This window comes from Pteropus medius, unplaced genomic scaffold, assembly GCF_902729225.1.
Source record: "Pteropus medius unplaced genomic scaffold, Ma_sr-lr_union100, whole genome shotgun sequence".
Taxonomy (NCBI): Eukaryota; Metazoa; Chordata; class Mammalia; order Chiroptera; family Pteropodidae; genus Pteropus; species Pteropus medius.
In genome coordinates, this window is record NW_024349798.1 from 11,338,127 (window position 1) to 11,355,156 (window position 17,030).

Below are 17,030 nucleotides of genomic sequence, written 5' to 3' on the forward strand. Positions count from 1 at the left end.
AATCTCAGAATCTCTGTCTGAGATGCTACTTTTGTCCAAAGCTGCATATTTAAGTGACGGGGTGAGGCTGGGATACTTCAGCCACCTGCTGCAACACCAGGGGAGAAAAGGTAAAGACCTCTGGCCAGCTGGGTCTCCACGCAGCTCGGTCTCTGCTTTTTAACATGGCTCTGTTGAAAGAGAAGGAAAAAGCCTTGGAAATCCTAGAGCGAGGCCACGCCTCCGAGGCCCGGGATCTTCACGCCCTGAGCTGATATTGATGAACTCATCCTGAAACCAGGGATGTGGGCATGAACTCCACGAGGGACCTCGCTTTCAGCAACAGATCTGCTCCTCAAAAATTTGGCCTCCACAGCCTTAGAATTCCCTGAAACATGCCAGAGAAGCTGCTCTTTCAGGCGCTCACCACGAGCCTGAGCGTCATCTTACTTGCTCTATCTATGCCCGCTCCACACGCTCATTCGATGTTTTGGGAGCCGAGCCCGGCAGTGGTCTGCCTGGAGTCCCAGACTCATAGGGAGGGTTCTGACTTCTGGGAAGTTTAGAGACGGCCGGCCATAAGTCAGCTCCAAGACATCACCAGAATGAGTGATGTCTTCAAGCCTTGAAGACACGATGCTAGGTGAGAGAAGCCAGACACAAAAGGCCGCATCTTATATGACTCTGTGTGTATGAAATGTCCACAATAGGCAAATCTGTAAGACAGAAAGCAAGCCGGTGGCCGCCAGGGGCTGGAGGGAGGGTGTTGAGAGGAAATGGCGAGTGACCATTAATGGGTATAGAGTTTCTTTTTGGGGTGATGAAGATGTCCTGGAACTTGACAGGCATGAAGATGCACAAGGCTGCGAATGCGCAGCAATGCCACTGATCACACGCTTTAGAATGGTGAGTTTCGCGTTATGTGAACTTTAATGAAAAGAAAGAAAAGGCGTTGCTGGAAATCGCTGATCTTCCTGTCACCAGCCAAGCCTTACAATTCGTGCCTCCAAACTCACCATTAGTCCTAATTCAGGACATCCAATGTCTTCATTGACCTAAAATCAAGACCACTGGGGTCTGACAACCCCCAACATGTTCTGCCACGGTGACCAAAGGTCCTGGGTTTCTTTCCCAGAATGGAGGGGTTCCCAGGACACACTGGACACCTACTCTGCAGCCATCTCTCACTTCGTCGTGTTGCAAATGCAGACCTTTATGTGTCTGCAGCCTTGCTTAAATGTCCCAGACATGCCAGGCACCCTCTTTCCCCTTTGCTTGGCCCTCCCCTTCCTTCCTTCCTCCTTCCGAAGGCCTCTGCAAGTTCCTCTCACCTATCATAACCCAGCATGCATGTCACTTTCTCCAAGAAGCCATCTCTGGCCTCCCCCAGGAAGGAATTCCTCCCCGAACGTCTACCCAGTGCGGAAATCAAGGGTGCAGGGTCTGTGGCCAGACGGCCCGGGGTCACATTCAGGCTCCTGCACACCCCGCGGCATGACAGCGGTGCCTTGGCTTTCCTATGTGCACCATGGGCACAGTGGCAGTTTCTTAAGGTTCTTGGGAGGATGAAATGAACCCACTGTGGAAAGCACCCAGGATGAGGGACAGACAACCACTCAGTATGTTACTGATGATACGTGTTTCTCTGCTGTACTTGCCACGTTTCTCATTTGTCTTCCCGACAAGTCTGTGGGCCCTATAAAGGCAGGGATTGATATTTATTAAAATCTGCATCCCCAGCACCTAGAACTAGGCTCCAAACAGCATCGGTGCTTCCTAGGGTGACCTGCCATCCTAGTTTGCCTGGGTCCAAGGGGTTTCCTTGGATATAGGACATTTGGTGCTGAAACTGGGACAGTCCTGGGCAAACCAGGACAAGTTGGTCACCCCGATGCTTTAAGAAGAGTTCGTGGAGAACAACACGTGGGTCTAAAAAGGACACCAAAACTCATCTTGGATGGCATCAAGATTTGGAAGCAGACATAAATGGGAGGGTCTTATCGTATTAGCTTCAATTTAGAATCAGAGAAAGAGATTTTAAAGGAAGATGTTCACGTGATGACGAGCCTCCATCACAGATCAGCTCTCGCAGTTCAGCTCACCGTAACAGGGGGAACTGGCCAAAGCATCACCAGACTGCTCCAGAATTGGAATCACTTAATTGGGTCTGGAATTCTTCCTTTCCTCCTATTCCTGGGCGGACTGGTGTTTCTAAACGGGGCACCCTGGGAAAGCGAGTCAAGATGTGGGTGGAAAAAACTCGAAAGGGCAAGTTATGGAGGCGTGCAAACCCCAACAAGATATAAGCAGACGGAAAAAAAAAAAGCCACAGTCTCAAGATGGTTTCATTTTCACTCCCTTAATGCAAGTTTATGACATCACTAGCATCCCCACTCTGAAGAGGCGCCTGGTTTTTGCCAACATCCACTCCCGGTTCTGGGTGGGGTTCCAGAAGAAAGTAAGGAGCGGGTGCTTCCTGCAACTGTATCATCCATTTGCATCTGGAGGTGTGATCGTGGCTCCTCGCTGCCACCGCCCCAGACTCGGAAATATCTGTCACTCTGTGTTCATTATCTGGTCCCGGGCGAGGCTCTAAAGCTACTTGATCGTCATGGATGATGTGTCATCCATGCTTGAAAAACGACAAGCTTTTTTTCATGAGTATCAAAAAAAATTCGGAAGTTCTAACTCGTTTGTACCCCAAGATGCCATAACATCAGCAACTCCTGCAGACACGCGTGGACGAGAATGGGGACAGAGTTCACACCTTTGCAGGTACCTCCGTCCTCGGTACTAGTGGCAGATGAGGGATTTAAGGAGTCTCGGGTCATTTTTCCTTCCCGCCCCTATCCCTTTCTGGTGAAATGACCAACAAGCAGGCAGGGCCCAAAAGCAAAGGAGGAAGAGGATGAGAGATAATGCCCAATGCTGAAAATGGTCCTTAGACAATTGTACAAGACACAAAGGGCCTCATGCAAATTCCAATCACAAAATGACCTGGTAGGGAAACCGAGGCCACGGCCACTACGCTCAGAGATGTCGCAGGAGAGACGTCTCCATTTGGTGCCCAAGATACACGTGGCGTTTTCAGAAACACCTGCATGTGTTCTCTGGTCATTCACAAGAGTGGGCGGCTACCACAGCTCTCAGGGGACGGCGGGAATGGCATGGACCTTGGCCTGGCCTGCTGAACACCCAACGGTTACTCCAAAGAAAAAGAAGACACGGGAGAAGGTGAGCAGGCGGGCAAGGAGAAGGGAACGAAGAACGCTGAAAGAAAAGTAAGACAATGGACTTTTAAGGCAGGTCGAATGTTTAAGAGCAGGAACTCTGGCACCAACTTCCCTTGGTTTAAATTCCAACTCTGCCACTTTTAGGCTGGGTGAACTAGGGTAGGTTGCTTCGTTTCTCTGTGCCTCAACTTCCTCATCTGGAAAACGGGCTAATAGTACCTACACCTCAAAGGGTTGCTGTACGAACTGAAACACAGTGGATGTGCTCAGAACATGGGGCTTATTATAAACATATTCGTTCTAATTGTTCATAGGGAAGCTGAGTAAAGCCCAGGGAGGGGGGCACTTGCCCGCAGTGACACAGAGGTTTCACTGCTAGGATGCATGAGGACTCAGGCATACAACCCATCATACATCTATGATGGTTCAAACTTTTCCTTGTTAAAATATAAAAATAAAACACCCCTCTTCACTCAGCCTTGGTCCTCATCTCTAGGCTCCCTGCCTCTCTTTCATGTCCACTGATCAACCCCCAACCACCACCAGCCTCCTTCCTCCCTCAGCCTCGACCCCGCCAAGCCCACCCCGTTTCCTGTCTTCCTCTCCAGAGGCTGCTGGGCGCTTCCTCTGGAAGGGCTGCCTCATCTGGCCTGGCCAACGCCTGTCTCCTCCTTCAGGGGCTGCTCCTTCCCTATCGGCCCTTTCACAGCAGGTCCCCGGGGATTCGGGGGTCTGAACACGGTTACTCCGGTCCCCCCACTCCTCAATCCCGCACCCTTCAGCTGACCACGGTCACTCCTGGACGACTTTGTCTTCACATACAAAAAGATGCTCATCTCTCTCCAAAGCATGGAGATGCAGTTAAAACGACATGGAGACAGATGGTCAGGTTCAACAGTGCCCGGGGGAAGTCATGTGGACATCACATACCTGCTGATAGAATGGAGTGAAAAGGGCACTTCGGCTCTGTGATCTTCCTCCCAAAACTTCTGACCCTAGGCTCATCCTGAGAAAACACCAGACAAACCCTAACGGGGTGACTTTCTAGAGGGGAACCAGGCCTGTACTTCTCAAAACTGCCAAGGTCACATAAAACAAGGAAAGTCCGAGAAACTGTCACGGACCAGAGGAGGAGGAGACCTGACAATATACAATGTAGGATCCTGGGACAGAATCCTGTGGAAAAACTGGTGACCTTTAAATAAAATCTAGAGTTTGGTTAACAGAAAGATACCCATGTCTGTTTCTTAGCTGTGACAAACACACCTGATGATGTAAAATGTTGACAATGGGGGAAGCTAGATGGAATGTACAGGGCTTCTGCACTAAATTTGCAACTTTTCTGTAAATCTAAAACTATTCTAATATAAAAGGTTTGTTTTTAAAAAACCCACAATTAACATCAAGATATTTTTCATCTATCATTAGATTTGCCATTTTTCACTGTGGCAAAGAGAAAAATGTTTGGTTGCACATGAAATGGCCTGGGTGTGGATGTCACCCAGGGCTGGTGGAAGGGTAAACTGAGGCTCATGCGACAGAAGCACCTATCAAAATTTAACATGCACGAGTCCTTTGACCCAGCAACACCTCCTGTCCCCATGAATTCGTATTGGAGATAAACCCTGTGCGTGAGCAGTGACAAAATGATGAGCACACAGGGGTATTCACTGCAGTGATGCTAAAAACCACCTAACTGTCCGTCACAGGGGACCAGGTAGGTCAGTGATGGCCCACGCACGCAAGGCAATGGTATGCAGTCATCAAAACAGAACGAGGGGGAGTTTTACGTGCAAAAATGCAATTATCTCCGATACATCACTGCATGAAAAAAAAACCTAGGTAGTGTTTTTAGCAGGCTACCATTTGTGTACAAGGAAGAAGAATACATACGTTTCCTTATATAATATGCATAAAATTCTTCTGAACAAATACACAAGAAACTGGTGACAGTGGCTGCCTGTAAGCAGGGGAGGTGAACTGGGGATTCAGTGGGATAATTTTCACACTTATACTCGTGTTGATCTTTTGTATGTTGAGCTGTAGCAATATTAACTACATAACCAAAATGAAGTTAAGAAAAAGTAAATTAGATAAAATGCTTATTAGTTATGACTCACTAAATTTATCATTTATGATTATGATTTAATATATTTATCAAATAGCAAGTATTTATAACTAAATAAAATCTTTTTTTAATGAGGGGAAAAAAGCTTCCTCTGCAAACCCTTATCTGTGCCACCCACCCCTAAGCTGGCCTCCTGTGTCCTCTAGCCTCTGGAAGAAATGACATCAACAGAGCCCTTTGTCCCATGAACTGTGTCTCCAGTTCCTGCCCAGCATGTGGCCACCCGCGCCCCCCTCAGTGTTAGCAGAGCGACTAAACTAATCACTTGTTTGGTGAGATGTGAACTCGACCATTCCTGCTAGATCATCCCTAAATCTGTACTAACAACATTCTATTTAGCAAAATAAAGTCCTTCTCTTTGCATTTTGTGCTATGATCCGTTTTTCGTGTGGGACGTTCTGAAGGCTGACGGTGAATAAGGGACTGGAAAGACATGGACCTCCCCGACAGCCCTAAGGAACCCTTTTGGGGAGGCAAAGTTAACCAATATGTGGAGATATGGGGGCAGACACGGAGGGGAAACTGAGTCCAGATTCTAAGGCAAGTCAAGGGTCTGGGGGACAGTGTGGCTGAGCACACAGAAGCAGGCACACCTGTATCCTGTGGGAAGGCCAAGAAGGTGGGGTTGGGCTACAGGAGCCTTCGCACCAGCAAGAGCCTGGCCCAGGTGAGGTGGGCAGGGGAGGGACCCCAAACAGGGTTCTGTTTCATTAACATCGGCCCAAGCGCAACTTGAAACACCATGGCCCCACCTCTCATATTCAACTCCTGCCAAGGAGAGTTGAGATTCTAAAAATATGCCTCAAAACCTAGAATACCAGGAGAAACCAACCACAGCAGAAGCCACCCAACAACTCCCCTTCAGTGTAAACACACATCAAAGGCCCCGGCCCACAGCCAAGGGGTCCCCCCGCACGCACACACGCACACGCGCACACGCGCACACGCACACACACACACACACACACCACGTCTAAACACAACAAAAACTCATAACTTCATTATGACTGATGGCCTCTTTCAACATCTCTCCCTAGAAAGTTATCTTAACCATATTCTAAAATCGATCCCATATTTCTCTGCCTTCTTAAAATCTGCAAAAATAAAGAAGAAAATGCTTGTGTCGGCATCTTGCAGTTCTATGCTATCCCAGTTTGCAACAGTCCAACCTGGGCTGGTGGCAGCCCCCATTCCACCTCTCCATGTGCCGCTGCACAGCTCCCCAGGACTGGGAACCAGGAACCTGGGGTGTAAGGATTTCAGGTAAAGTAAGAGTTACTAGTTTCCCTGGATGCCTCCTGTGAGTAACGTAAACAAGCTTGGGCATCTGGCTTGGTGATAACATCTGTGTTACTTGGGAGTCTGATATTTGCTTATTTCCTCAATTCCGGCTCTATTCCAGATGACGGCGGGTACTGTAACTGTCATGTCTTTGAAAACGAGAGAAAACAAGTCTTGCCTTTAGCAACATTTAGGAATATGGTGAGACAGGGTGGTAAATGTTAACCGCTGTGTTCTTTTTAAGCCTGTCCCACCTCCCCTGTCCTAACCCACACAATCCAGCCCTTGATGACATACGCCTTCCTTGTGCTTCCTGCTTCCTGTGAGCTAAGAGTCTGTTCCCTGATCTGGACCACATTACACCCCTCCAGGGGAAGGGCTCTACTTTCTCCGGATTCCCCGCAGGGCTTGGGGAAAGCAACGCACAGCCTACCTCCTTGTAGAGCTAAGATTTCATGTGCCTATATGGCCTATACACCCCATAAACAAATGGGTCTGTCTACAGCGCGAGCCCCGCAGAAGTTATTTTTTAAATGAAGATGACAAATCTTTATAAGAATTCCAAATGATATGTACAGGCACCCTTCCCTCCAGGGGGTGGAGCTTAATCCTTCCCTCCCTCTCCTGGGTCTGGACTAGATTTAGTACTTTGCTTTTAAAGAATGATCAATGAAAAGAGAAAAAGAGTAAGGCTGTAGCATGAAGGGTAATGTCGTTAGCGATGCCACGTGGTTATCACGTGCCCCCTGATGTGATGTGACGGGAAGGACACTTCACCTCTGTGGCATTCTCCCTCAAACCCGTACCCACGGTGTCATCGTGAGAAAAACACTGGACAAACCCAATCTGAGGAAAATTCTACAAAATCTCTGCCCAGTATTCCTCAAAATAAGGTCATGAAAAATAAGGAGAGACTGAGAAACCATAACAGACCAGAGGAGACTGGGCGATGGGATGATTGAGTGCAATGTGGTACCCCAGACGGGAGCTTGGAACAGAAAAAGGCCAGCGTGAAAACTAGTGAACTCCAAATAAAGCCTGGAGTTTGATTAATAGTGAGATACCGATGTCAGTTTCTTGGTTTGACAAATGTACTGTGGTGATGATATAAGATGTTGACAATGGGGGAAACCGAGAGGAGGGGTGTATGAGACCCTCCCGTATGAACTGCACTTTTCCTGCAAATCTAAAATTAACCTATTAGGAGAACTGGAGCAGGCAGGCCTCACCCAAAGGCATTCAGTTCAATTTTTAAAAAATGTAAAAAAGGGTTTATTTTTTTAATAAAGTATTTTTTAAGTATATTTTGGTTGAATGTGGAAGATGAAGCGGAGGAGGGGGCGATGATCACGGTTTCTAATATTTCTATTTGGGGAAGCGAAAAAAGAGAAAGGAAAAGATAACCCCAAATTTAAGCAAATGATTAGGCCTTAAAATTGAAGACATCTTCAAAACGCCTCCCAGCTGAATGCACATCGATGCCCCACAAATCTGTACCCCCTCCCTTAAGATGTAGCCTTGAAGGCTCTCGCAAAGCGGTCTTAACCACATGTGGGTAATAAACTCTTCTAAAAATATATCCTCATGCTGTGTCTAGAACGGTTTTCTAGATTTAGGTATCCGATCGACACACAAAACGGCAAGGCCTACAGAGAGATTCACTTAATCCTCTAAAACCAGTTCTTTCAGGAAGAAAAAAGGAAGATTTTTCAATTTCACACGGCTCCCACCCTGCAACCCCAGAAAAGAAACCTGGAAGACATCCGGGGGATATATGCATCACAGAGATGACCCCAGGAGATCCCAGGAAAAAAAGGATTCCTTTGGCAAAAGAAGGGCACACATGCAAATCCTCAAGTCTCCCAAGAAGAAAACAGCCCAGTCCCTAAGCAAGGCGGAGGACTGGCCGCGAGGCCCAGAAGAGCTGGTCTTCTACTGTCTCTGGGGAAAAATGTTCTTTCCAGTAACATGAGCATAAGGGAAACCTGATTACAAAAGCCCTAAGGGACTCTCTGCCTTGTACATTTATTAAATCGAATATTGCTCAGAATTCTAAAAGTACTGGCTAGCTATCTTTAAAATACAAAGATTCTGTAGTGCTGTTTATGTTGTAATGGAATTTAACCTGCATATGGCTCCAGAAAATGTCCAATGTGAATGATGATGTCTTAAACTCTAAAGAAGGAGGAAGAATTTAGACAGAAGGGGAAACTGGTCTCTCCAGTCATCTTTAGGAAAAGGAAGTGAGAAACTGTACTAAAGTTCTTAGGCTATTTGACTCTCTGAACAAATTCAAATTCAGGATACCTCCGTACAAATACAGAAGCTCATAAGTGGCACATTTCAAAGCAATGCTTTCGAATTCCATGCTTTGAATTTGGTCTGTTTCCGTAGGGCGCTATGTTCCAGGAGTCAAAGATAAAGTTACCGCAATCTGAAAGCCAGGTTCGAACATGGCGCAAGTACAAATTACAGTAAACTGTGGAATGGAAAATGCTCCCACTGGGGAGCTGGGCTGCTCCCCCAGAATCAGAGAGGGCAATTTCCCTCTGGATTCCTAGTGAAACCACATCCCCGGTTTCCACATGAATGATGGTTTTTGATGAAACAGAGCAATGAGAACCTTAAGAGGACTGCCGAGAGACAAAACTGCGGGTACTCTGACTGTAACCTCATAAAAACAGGCGCCATGACAAGACCAAGCCTCTGAATAAAAAAAAAAAAAAAAAACACAAAAAAAGATGCTAGTTGTTTCATTCACATAGTGAGATTATGCTTGCCTTTTTCTTATTTATCTTCCACACTTTCTGTAATATTGTTGTTTTTTTTTTTATATAGCTTTACAAAAATATCAGTGCATCATCTATGAATAACCTCCCTGGACTCGAGGTTCAGGCAAGCCGATGCTAAGGTCTTAAATTTACTCCAGGAACACTGTCAAGTCTAAAGCTCCATGAGCTAAGTACCTTAAATTCTCCGTCATTATATTCTCTGAAAGCACCTTAGGCTTTCAAGATCCAGACACTCGCAATTTTTCCTTTCTTCTGTCTTGCCTTAAACCCTATGAAAGTACACACAGTTCTACTGAAGTAAGTGTGAAGGGATGGCTTCATTAGCTATGGAAGTGTCATCGTGGCTGCTCAGAGTGCCAACGCAGGGTCAAACAGCAAGATGAAATTGTGAGGACCCAGAAAAGTACCGCTTTGAGGTCAAATAACAATTTTAAGGTAGTAAACACCAATCACGTGCAGAACAGGCCAAACGGGCAGCCAAATGGGCAGCCAAGATGACATAAACAGGTCTGTACTAAAGAAAGCGTTAAGGAGGTCTATTTGCCTGATGAAATGGATCAGCTCGCCCACAGGGCTATTTTCACTGTAGCCAAAGCAAAAGGAGAGGACAAGTCACCCTGCCGAGACTCTAGGACTTCCTCCTGTGGACTTCCTTTTTCTTCCACTGTCACAGTGGCTTTGGAGGGACTCGTCTTGAGTGGGAGAGTTTTAAATCCCTGATGGACACAAGCCCACTCTCAGAGTGGCATTATACACACCTCCGGTCAGCCCTAAGGGCTGCAACTAACGCATTGTTTATCTCCTTGAAAATCAAGGTGGGCTAGGAATGCCTTCTGGCTCTTTCCTTCAACCCTGGGCTTGCCTGTGCCTCCTCCGGAAGCTTTGCAGAGACCCTTCTGCTCTCTGGAATGTCGACCCCTGTCTCTTCTGCCACAGGCACTACTTTGGTAAGCTCACAGCAACTTCCCTTCCATTCTTCCCAAGCCTCGCCTTCTAGGCATTAGTGGGAACTGGCTTTTTCACTTGTGTGTTTCCACTTTCCCCCCACAGCGGAAACCCCTCAGGACCAGGAGCCATTTCTTCTGTCCTTTACAGGGTAAGGGTAGCCCTTTATTTCCCACAGCCAACCCGTAAAAGGGACTGAAGGAACAAAGGGGCGTTTACTCACCAAAGACAGCGAGTCACTTCAATCTAGTATTTTAGAGACTTAAGAAATGGATCCTCTGTCTCAGATCAATCAGTGAGTCACTTAATCCACAGAAACATTTCAATAGGGATATATTTTCAAACGTGAATAAAAGCATCTATTATTAATGCCTTAAAGTAACAGGAAAGAAAGATGGACTCTCTCAGTAGATCTACAGTAAGTGTTTCTTAGTCTAATACATTTAGATCCCACAGCAAAGTCTGGCTGAGAAGAAAGCCAAGTGCAGCACAGGTGTTATTCTATGCCAGGTGGAGCAAGTTGCCTGCTCTCTGGATTCTGATCCAACTATGATAAAACCAAACACCGTGGTGGAATCCCAGATACCAGCCTCTTTGGCATCCAGGTTAGTCCTATTTTAAAAGAGCCACCCAGAGAAGGATGGGAGTAGGGTAGGAAGGTAAGTGAGGCGAGGCAGCCAAGCACACACTAATACGAACCAGGGCTTTCCTTAAAGGGGCCCCGGGAGAACTACAGGGTGGAACTGCGGGGCCACCCTGTGTTCCAGGCAGCCCCTGAACCAGCACCAGCTCACCAGGCCAACGGGAGGGATTTATGCCACCTAGGAAGACTGGGCGAAGAGCCTAACCTGATAGGCTCACACAGGAAGGCCCCGGTGGCTTCCAGGAACTGGATTTCCCAACCACCAAAGCTCAGTCCAACAGGCAGTAACACCGACCCTCACTATCTGGAAGCACAAAAGCCAAAGAAAATTAGTGAAGGTCCAACGGGCCGGATCCCGGGAATGATGGCCATTTCACCTCTCCTCCCTGACCCGGAACGGGGAGCTGTGGGCACAACATCCGACCCGCTGTCCAGGTCCACACCAACCTGGAAAGCTGAGGGCAGGTCATCTGAGGGAGGTCTCTTAGCTTGGCGGGGAGGGGCGAAGTCCATTTCTGCCACAGGTTCTCTGGCCTGTGCCCCCAGTATCTATCCTACACGGGCAGAGTGGCCACCCTAGCCCGTGGGGAGAGGTCTAGCAAGACAAGGCTCCCCTTGCGTTGTGTCCCGGATTTTCACCTCCCGGAGGCTCCCGAGACCCTCCGCGTGTCCACACAGGGACCCACTGAGATGGTTCTTGGATCCTGGGTGGAATCCTCCAGGGCAGGGGCAAAAACGCAGATGTCGTGGCCCCTGGAAGCCGAATTTCTGGAACCCGCATCCGGAAATTCGTTGGGTTTTGTTGTTTGTTGTTTTGTTTCTGAATTCCCGGGTGATGATTCTGGAAATTCAACTCTGAGATCACAGCCACCAGAGCGAATCGCGACTTTCCTGAAAAGCCTCGAGACGTCCTTTCCGGGGAGGGGGCGCCGCGGACCAAGAGGGGTGCGCTTTCAGGTTGGGGTCGGGCGATCGGCCCACTCGGGGGCGCAGGCGCGGAGCCCAGTACGTCTCACGGCCGAGACAAGTGCCGGGCGGCTGGAGACCGGGCCGCGCAGGCTCCGCGCCGAAGATCTCGGCGGGACCTCTGCGCCGTCCACCCCGCCTCGACCCCAGGGACCCGCCGAGGTCCGCGGCCGCCACGACGCGCGCAGCGCCCCGGATCTCCGATGCTCCCGAGTCCCAGGCAGGTGCTCGCGCCGCAAGGACCTGGCTCCCGGCCCGGGGCGCCCCTGGGCTCCCACCCCCGCCGCTGCGCCCCTCATTAGCGCCCCGGCCGCCGCCGCGCACTCACCGCCGCCCGCGCCGCCAGTCGAGCCGGGAGGTCTGAGCCAGCCGCGCAGGCGGGCGGCGGGCGGCGGGCGGGGGGCGGGCCGCGGCGGGGGCGGGGGCGGGGGCGGGGGCTGGACTGGCCGGGGCGGAGCGTGCGTCCTGGGCTTCCGGCTTCTCCCCGCCTCGGCGAGCTGCCAGGACCCGCGCCGGGGCACTCACGGGGTCACCACCCCCAGCCCACGTCCGGCCCGGCCCAAGACTCGGCCGGACCCATCCACCCTCCCGACTCTGCCCTTCCCCTCCACCCCTCCGATTTCCCACTGCCCAGGTTACACTTCGGTTCACTCCCAGGAACCCCCCAGTTTTCAGTCCAGGCCTCTCATGCTGACCTCGGAGCTCCCCATCCTGGGGAAACCCTTTCGGATTCTGCCCCTGTACTTCCATCCGTGCCCGTGCCCCGAACAGCCTGCCCTCCCTTCTGACTTCAGACCCCCTGCTCTCCCCACTCCCCTAGATCCGCCATCTCTGGCATTCTCCAGACACCCGGACCACCAGCTCCGAGTCCCAGATCCCGCGCTGAGGGATCCTGCGCTTCTTGCCCTTTGGTGGGGCTCCTCTCTCCCTAACTCAGATTTGTACATTCAAATGCATCCAGGCAGCCCAGGATACAACCCGTGCCTTTGGGCGAGTCAGGTTCCTGTCTGTAAAATGGGCACAACAGTACCTATCTCGTAAGATTTACTGAGAATTAACTGAGCTAGCCCAGTGCGGATGCTCTCCTCCCTCCCTCGTTCCTTCTTCCTTTCTACAGAGGGAAAAGTGATTGCACACCTGAATTTCCTTCTGTCTTTTACTTGGTGCTAGCACACCTTCGTTCATTTTTCTCCTCCCAACTGCAGGACCTGGCTTTGTTTTTTATCTGCCCTAAACACTTAACCACGGCTTTGAGTGTGTGATTATTTATGGGGAGAGCTGTAAAACTGTAACTTTTCTTAATCCCCCAAAACCACAGAGATTGACTTTCCAACTCAAACGCTTCCAAGAAGGGATGAACAGTAAATTGGCTACATATTCATCTCAATATACACAGAATAAGCATTTGACAAAATCCAACACCTTTCGTGATTAAAAATACTCAGGAAAAAAAAAAACCTCAGCAAACTAGGAATTGAAGGAAACGTCCTTAACCTGATAAAAGAGCATCTATGAAAAGCCCACAACTGATGTCATCTCCATGGTGAAAGATTGGCTGCCTCCTACCCTGAGATCAGGAACAAGCAAGGATGTCAGCTTTTGCCATTTCTTTTTAATATTGCACTGGAAGTTCTAGCCAGGGCAGTTAGGCAGGAAAAAAGAAATAAAGAGCATGCAGATTGGGGAGGAAAGTCAAACTACCTCTATTCACAGATGACATGATCTTCTATACAGAAAATCCTAAGGAATTCACACATGGACACACACTATTAGTGTTTATACAAATTCAGCAATGCGGCAGGATCCTAGATTAACATAAAAATCAGTTGCATTTCTATACACTAGCAAGGAATGGCACAAAAATGAAATTTGGAAAACGATTTAACTAAGGAAGTGGAAGACGTGTACACTGATGACTACAAAACATTGCTCAAATGAACAAAGACCTAAATAAATAGAAAGACATTTGTGTGGTATGTCTGTCAGAGTTCTATCAGAGAAAAGGAACCAGAAGGAAATAGATATATATAGATAGGTAGATAGACAGATATAAATATATATGAAATTCTTGGGCAGGAGCTGAAATTCTAGTCCACTGGTAGAATTCTTCCTCTGAGAAACCTGTTTTGCTCTTCAGGCCTTTCAACTGATTAGGTGAGGCTCAAATCACCAAAATAATCTCCTTTACTCAAAGTCAACTTGTGGAAGTTAACCAAATCTACAATACACCTTCATGGCAACAACTAGATTAGTGTTTACTTGAAATTCCTAGGCACCATGGCCTAGCCAAGGTGCCACACAAAACCAATCATCACAGGTGGCAAAACTGATGTACAAATCCTATGTAATCTCTATCAAAATCCCAACTGCCTTTCTGGCAGAAATAGACAAGCTGATGCTAAAATTCATGTGGAATTGAAAGGGGCCCTGAATAATCAAAACAATCTTGAAAAAAAAGAAAAAAGGTTGAAGGACTCACATGTCTGGATTACAAAATTAACTACAAAGGTACAGTAATCAAAGCATGTGGTATTAGCATGAGAATAGACATATAAATAAATAAAGTTGAGGGATATAAACCCATACATCTGTGGCCAATGGATTTTTGATGAGGATGTCAAGACCATTCCATGGGGAAAGAGTCTTTACAAGTGGTGCTGGAAGAACTGGATATCCACAGGCAAAAGAATGAAGTTGGATCCCTACACTATATACAAAAAATTAACTCAAAAGAGAAAAACTATAAAACTCTTGGAGGAAAACAAAAGTGTAAATCTTCACGATCTTGGATTAGGCAGTGGTTTCTTAAATGTGACACCAAAAAGCGCAAGCAGCAAAAGAAAGATATAGATAAACTGAACTTCATGGAAATTTAAAACCTTCGTCCATCAAAGGACACTATCAAGAGAGTGAAAAGACAACCCACAGAATGAGAGAAAATATTTGCAAATCATATATTTGATTATATATTTTATTGTTATCATATAGAATGATTAATCGATCTATCCAGATTTTATAAAGAACTCTTACTACTCAACAACAAAAAGACAAACAACCCAATTTTTAAAATGGGCATTGGGATGATGAAAAAATTCTGGAGAAAGGCAAAACTATGGAGAGAGCAAAAAGCCCAGTGGCTGCCAGAGACGGGACATCAGGACTAGATGAACAGGCAGAGCACAGAGGACTTTTAGGGCAGTGAAAACATCCTCTGTGATACTATGATGGATGCTTGTCATTATGCATCTGTCCAAACCTACAGAATGTACGTCAAGAATGAACCCTAATGTAAACTACGAACTTTGGGTAATTATGATGTCAGCGAAGGTTCATCAATGGCCCACTTGAGTGGGGATGCTGATAATGGGGGAGGCTGTGCATGTGTGGGGGCGACGGGTATATGGGAAATTCCTCTACCTTCCTCTTAAGTTTTCTGTAAACCTAAAACTGCTTTTTAAAATTCTTTTTTAAAAAAAGTTCTCAGAATGAATGGTGCTGATAGTTGCATATTGTGAATATACTTTAATGCCACTGAAATGTTAAAAATGGTTAAAATGGTAAATTTTATATTCTATGTATTTTACCACAAAATGATAAATTTAAGTTAAATTAAAAATGGGTAAAGGACTTGACTAGACATTCCTGCAAAGAAGGTATACACCAGTGGCCAACAAGCACTCGAAAAGGTGCTCAGCATCATTAGTCATCATGGAAATGCAAATCAAAACCACAATGCGATACCACCTCATACCCACTATGGTGGTTGTAAAAATGTTTTTACTGGTAATAAATGTTGGGAAGGATGTGAAGAAATTGAAATCCTTGTAAATTCCTGGTGGGAATGTAAAATGGTGCAATTGCTCTTTCACCCCTAGGTAGATACATAAAAGAATCAAAAACAGGTATGCGAACAAAAATTTGCATAGGAATAGTCACAGCAGCATTGTTCACAATAGACAAAAGGTAGAAATAACCCCAATGTCTAACAACTAATGAATGGATAAACACGATGTGGTCTACCCATATGATGGACCGTGATTTGGTCACAAAAAGGAAAGAAGCACTGATACCTGCTATGAAGTGGATGAATCCGGAAAAAATTCTGCTCAGTGAAAGAAGCCAGACAGACACAAAAGGCCAGATATCATATGATTCCCGTTACATGAATCTTCGAAAATAGGCAAATCTATAGAGATGGAAAGCTGATTAGTGGTTTCCAGGAGCTGGAAAGAGTGGGGAATGGGGAGTGACTGTTAATTGGTACAGGTTTCTTTTTGGGGGTGCAAAAAATGTTCTGGAAGCTGATAATGATGATGGTTGCACAATATGTTAAATGTACTTAATGCCACTGAATTGTAGAGTTTAAAATGGTTGAAATGTTGAATTGTAGATTATGTGAATTTTATTTCAATTAAGAAAAGTAAAGCAGGCATCTCGTGTATACTCTGTTAGGACATAGCTGGAGGTGGGCCACACACAGTTTACACAACATCTGTGACTGTTTCTCTTCCCACTGGGACTTTGCAGCTGTGTTCTAACCCGAAAAGGCCCAGAATGAGATCTGGGAAGTAAACGCACATGTGCCATTAGCCCTGGAATCATATGGACCAGACAGAATGGGAGAGACTTCCTCTAGGTGACACTTCTTCACTCTACTGCAGCTATGACAGCAGCTGGGGGAGAAAAACAGGTTGCCTAAAAGAATGCAGAATATGATGCATTTTTTGCTAAGAAGAAAAATATACACACACACCTGGAAAAAAAGTCTTCATACTTTTTCAAGGATAAACAACATTATAAATGGTTGTCTTTGAGTGATGGAAATTAATTTTCTTCTTTTGTTACTCCGAATTTTCTAATGTTTAAAGAACCAACACGAATTGCCTAAAAAAAAAAAAACAACAACAAAAAACCCAAAAACTAATTTTCAGAAAAGGAAATCCAACTGCCAAAATAGCCTCCATGGACCGTACTGTGTTATTCCTAACAACGAACTCTGGTAACTAATGTTTCCATAACACCTTTTCATTTCCAAAACATGTTTCCCACACACGTCACACGAT

At 46.7% G+C, this 17,030-nt stretch overlaps 1 protein-coding gene across 5 annotated transcripts in view; it reads right to left on the minus strand.

Moving 5' to 3' along the window:
• The window catches only part of LITAF (lipopolysaccharide induced TNF factor), a 91,569-nt gene that overhangs the window by 13,817 nt on the left and 60,722 nt on the right, over positions 1-17,030 (minus strand). Inside the window, exon 1 of one of the 5 annotated variants that reach the window (XM_039885342.1) lies at positions 12,296-12,360. The exons of 2 other annotated variants lie outside the window; for them this stretch is intronic. The gene's annotated coding sequence lies outside the window, so the exon portion shown is untranslated. Of the gene's footprint in view, positions 1-8,138; positions 8,157-11,448; positions 12,103-12,295; positions 12,361-17,030 lie in introns of those variants that run through there. 2 more of the 5 variants (XM_039885345.1, XM_039885341.1) reach the window with 2 other exon arrangements.